Raw genomic sequence first — 6,000 nt, 5'->3', positions numbered from 1 at the left:
CATTTTTCAACAAGCTTTCAATGAGCATACAAGATAAAAATCATCTATTTCATTAAGTACATTTGATATTAAGAATATTCATAAGACATAAACACAAGCAAAATTTCAAATATTCAGTGAAGCACAAGTTTTCCCTTTTTGTATGTCAAAAACATATAAGCAAATATAGCAAATTACCAAATTTTCATAACACATAAACTCCTCCCATTTTTTGTCATATCAAAAAAAGAAAAAAGGAGCCAACATCATTAATTCAATCTCTACAAAATCAACTTGCTGAATCAATTCAAGGCAACAATATGATATAGTAATTCGATATCATTAATCTCAATACTATAACCCACTATAGAAACATAATATCAAGAATTAACATAATCACAATTATGAAAAAGTAGCAACTTCATAGCAACACAATTTCTCAATGACACATAATCAAGCACAATATAATAGAAAAATATTTTCATGCCATTAAGGAAAAATATGTAAAATGCCAATGTTGATGTAACAATAAAATTTGTCTTTAAGAAAATTAATAACTCAAAAACATAAAAATGTAGGAAAAATAGTTTGGCTTGACATCAAGAATAGGTCAAGATAGAGGAGGATAAAAAGGAAAATGATGAAAATGTTGCTCTATTTGCTCTTGTGCAGTCTTGATTTATCTAATTTCAATCCTTGTTGAACTTATGAAACCAACTTATTTTGGGTAACTTTCATGTTTTCCAATCTAAAGTTTATATCCTCATTCAATTAGTGTAAATTTTTCATTTAAGTCATAAAAATTTGCAAAGCTTCTTGGGTATCAAATTGTGGACTAGAAGGGTTTTCTTGTGAAATATCTTGTGGAACATCTTAAACCCTAAGTTCTTCTTCTTGCTTAATTTTAATTTCACTCTTCCAAATCTACAAACTAACAGCATTTTAAATATATCACATACTATGAAATTTATAAACTGCAAAAAAATTTCATGGATCATTTGCTATAATCTCTTTATCACTCATTGTATTAATATCCAATTTCTTCAATAGGTTACTAATGGCTATCCCATAAACCTAGGTGTAGTCCCTATTTTGTACAAGCTTCATCATATCATTGAAAATAAATGCATTAGAATGGGTTTTTTGTCATGCTTAATCTTATTCATCCACCAATAATCTTGCTTCCTAATGGTAAAATATTGTGTTCCAAAAGGTGCTAACACGTGTGACTATGAGATGAAGCAATCTATCATGCATAGGCAACCTAGAAGCTTGAGTTGGAGCAATCTTGAAATCATCATTCTTAAACATATCTTGAGCCAATTCAAGCATATCACACCTAATGTTTGTATCTCCATCATCATCTAGCATGAAAGCCTCAACCAATAATAGTTTATCCACTATAATTTCTCTACCTATCACATATGTTCTAAATTTATCAACATAGTACCTATTTCTATGTCCATCAACCTCAATACATTTAACATTGATATGAAATACCCTAACTAAATTCTCGAACACAATTCCTTCCATGCTAAAATAATTAATCCAACCAAATTCGTCAAAAGCATACAAATATGAAAACCAATAAATTAAAAGAATTCAAGATTTATTACCTCTCCATGCTTGACTTCTTTATGAGCAAAATGAGTATCACATCCCTTATTTGCTACAGGGTTCTCAAAATTTGGTTGAAGGAATGCTTAATTGATGAGCTAAAGGTTCTCCTTGGAGGATTTTTCGTTATGGCAAGTGGAGCTTTAGTCTTGGGAGCCATAGAGGAATTTAAGAATTTTGAATGAGAGGAAATAGGTAGGATTTTGTGAAATTGATAGTAGAAATGCTCAATATATGTGATAAGTATAAATATATGTTTGAGATAGGCAAAAAAAATTGAGTGAAAGATGGTGTTTAAATAGAGGCACAAAAAGGGGTCAATTTTTAAAGGGAGAAATAAAAAAGATTATTTGTGATGATTTTGATGAAACTTGAAGAGAAAATTGCAAGAAATCAATGAAACATAAAGATTTTTGCAAGAAATTTTGGTTGAAATTGATGAATTCTGGGAGAATATGAGAGTTGAAAACCTAAAGTTTTAGGAGAAAATAAAATGGGAAAAAACGAAGAATGAGGCTCGATTGGGTTGGAAGGAAGAAAAAGTAGAAATTTTCATTCAAAACAATGCCTTTTAGTGATGCCAGCCTTGGACCGATTGATTAGGTCCCCTAAAAGATTGATTGGTTCATGTTTTTCCTTGGTTCTTTTTTGCTACAGGTTAATTTAACAATCAATCCGATCTTTTTATAGGATTGATCAGTTCTTATACAGCCTTAAAATTTTTTTTTGTTGGATAAAATTTATTTTTTTAAAAAAATGAATGTAATGTGATTACTCTAAATATGTATCAAATAATCATGATAAGATCACAAAACAAGTTAAACAAAATACATCATGATAAGCACATATTTGTTCATATAAAGTAAATACATCAACAACTATCAAGAATTGCATTTTAAGAAGCATTCATCAATATAAGTTTATCTTTAATTGTGCAAAATCTAACTCTATCAAGAGGCTTTGTAAAAATATTAGCTAATTAATGCAAAGTGTCAACATATTCAAGCACAACATCACCCTTTTGAACATGATCTCTAATGAAATGATGTCTAATTTCAATGTACTTGGTTCTTGAGTAATGAATTAGATTTTTGGTCATATCTATAGCACTAGTATTATCACATTTAATGAGAATGTGATCTATGGTTATTCCAAAATCCTCCAATTATTATTTAATCTATAAAACTTGAGCACAACAATTATCGACCGCTACATATTCAACTTCAGTTATGAATTGAGTAAAACTATTTTGTTTCTTGGAAAATCATGATATAAGAATATTCTCAAACAATTGATAAGTACCAAAAGTGTTCTTTTCATCAATTTTACAATCACCAAAATCCACATCAAAATAAGCATGCAAAGCAAAAGATGATATTTTTAGATACTATAATCCTAGATTGAGAATGTCTTTAAGGTATCTAAAAATTTTTTTAATAGCAAATAAATGCAATGCTTTAAGTGATGATTGAAATATAGCATAGAAGCACACACTAAACATTATTTCAGGTCTACTTATAGTAAGACATAGCAACAAACCAATCATAAACCTATGTTATTTAGAATTAACTCATTTACGTCATTCATCCTTGTCAAGCTTTGTTAAAGTGCTCATAAGAGTTGAGTATGGCTTTGAGTTCTCAATTTCAAATCTTTTAAGCAAGTCCTTGATGTATTTGGCTTGATTAATGAAAGTGCCATCTTTTGTTTACTTTACTTGTAACCCCAAGAAAAATGTAAGTTCTCTCATCATGCTCATTTCAAATTCACTTTGCATAGTCTTAACAAACTCTTAACAAAGAGATTCATTAATAGCACCAATTATAATATCATTAAAATAAACTTATACAATGAGAAAGTCATTTCCTTTTGTTTTAATAAAAGGTGTAATATCAACCTTCCTTTTATTAAAACCATTTCCAATTAAAAATTTTGATAATTTTTCATACCAAGCTTTAGAAGATTGTTATAAACCATGTAAAACTTTTGTCAATTTGTAAATATGATTTAAAAATTTTGGATTTTCAAAATTGGGAGGTTGTTCGACATATACCTTTTCATTTATAAAACTATTTAGAAATGCACTCTTGATATCCATTTAAAATAGCTTGAAATCCTTAAAATATGTAAATGCAAGCAACATTCTAATAGCCTTTTATCTAACAATTAAGGCATAGGTTTCATCATAGTCAATTCTTTCATCTTGGCTATACCTTTGAGCTACTAACCTAGCTTTGCTTATAATAATATTGCTATGGTCATCCATTTTATTCCTAGAAACCCATTTGATGCCTATAGTAGGAAGATCACTAGATTTAGGTGCAAGGCTCCACACTTGGCTTCTTTCAAATTGGTTCAACTCCTCTTACATAACCAGAATCCAATGATCATCTCCAAGGCTTCATATATGTTCTTAGGTTCAATATAAGAAAAAAAAGCAACATAGTTACACACATTATAAGAAGATTTAGTTTTTATCTCTTATGATAGATCACCAATAATCTCATTATCTTTGATATACCTTTTTTCTTTATGGTAATTAAGTTCATGCTCTATTTGTTGTCGTTCCTCCAAAAATTCATCATCTTTTTTTTCATTATTCTCTTCAATGTCATGTAATACATCATTGATATTTTTTTAAAGTATTCCTACATCATCATCATCAAGAGATGCTTTTCTCAAAGAAAGATTAAACTCATAAAAAAATAACATGTATAGATTCTTCAATAACCAATGTCCTTTTATTAAAAACTTTATAAACTTTTAAAATCAAATAATATCTTAAGAAAATGCTTTCATCACTTTTTGCATCAAAATTTTTCAAGATTATCTTTTCTATTTTTCAAAACAAAACATTTGCAACCAAAGGGATGAAAATAACTTATGTTAGGCCTTTCCATTTAAAAGGTTCATAAAGAGTTTTCTTCAAAATTAGCCTAATCATAGCTCTATTTATAATATAACAAGAGGTATTTATGGTTTCTACTTAAAAATATCTAGGTAAATTATTTTCACAAAACATAATTTTTAGCAATTTCTTTCAAAGTTCTATTTCTCTTTTTCTACTACGTCATTTTATTAAGGAGTTTTAGGAATGAAAAAATTATGGCTAATACCATTTTGACTACAAAACTCATTAAAGCCAAGGTTTTCAAACTCTTTTCTATAATCATTCATAATACTAGAGATTTAATATCCTTTTACATTTTGTATTTGTTTACCAAAAGTGATAAAATTTTCCAAAGCTTCATCCTTTAATGGAAAAAGACAACCCATGTATATCTAGGAAAATCATTAACGATAACAAACCTATATTATTTACCACAAAGGCTCATTATCCTAATAGGACCAAAAAGATCAATATGAAGTAGTTGAAGTAGTCTAGTAGTTGAAACACAATTCTTAGGTTTGAAAGATAATTTTTTATGTTTTCCTTGAACACATGCATTACAAACTTTATCATTTTCAAAAACCAACTACTAAATCTTTTTGTGAAAGTTTTGAAATTACATGTATACTTGCATGTCCAAGACTCCTATGCCAAATCCAATTATCATTTTATTTTTGAGCCATGAAACAAACATTTTTAGAAGATAAATCATCCAAATGCACAACATAAATATTTTTTTGGCATTGTCTAATTAAAACTAGTTTATTAGTTTTGACATCAATCCCTTGATAGCACATGGATTCAAAAACAACTTTAAGCCCTTTATCACTTAATTGGCTAATGCTAAGTAAATTATGCTTGAGTTCTTTCACAAATAAAATATTTTCAATAGTAGTAGAAGAATTCTTACCAATGAAACCAATTCCTTCAATTGACCTTTGAATTATCTCCAGATGTAACATCTCCTCTACTTTTAGCCTTTAAGTCCTTAAACTAAGTTTTGTCTCCAGTCATGTGCTTTGAGCATACACTATTAAAGTCCCACGGATTGTTCTTGCTTGAATTTGACTTGTAGCAATTCTTATTCACTTACAAGTACACAATCAAACCTTTGTTTTTGGTACTCAAATTTTCTTGGGTCATTGAATGTTAGTACTCACAATTTTTATACCTTTTGGAATCCACTTCATCCTAATAATATCATCTTAAGATATGTTAACTCTTTTTAAAATTCACACACTTCTAATGAATTTACCTTTTATAAATGACTTTCTTTAAGGAACAATATTACATAGAATGACCCAATTTGTGATAATATGCAAATGTACTAGATGAATCATTTAGTTTAACAAAAAAATTCTTCAAATGAGTTTTTTTATCACCACTATTACACATAATCCATCTTTATCAAAGAATGTTTTTTGAGTTTCAAGCATATCATTTAGCTTTTGATGTCTCATATAGAATCTAGAAAAGAATTTTGTAAATTTGCATTTTTCTTGGTCAAATCATCA

Source organism: Durio zibethinus, chromosome 24 (genome assembly GCF_047325235.1).
Source record: "Durio zibethinus cultivar Kanyao isolate XHJ-2024 chromosome 24, ASM4732523v1, whole genome shotgun sequence".
In the NCBI taxonomy this organism is placed as follows: domain Eukaryota; kingdom Viridiplantae; phylum Streptophyta; class Magnoliopsida; order Malvales; family Malvaceae; genus Durio; species Durio zibethinus.
This window is presented reverse-complemented; position numbering follows the sequence as displayed.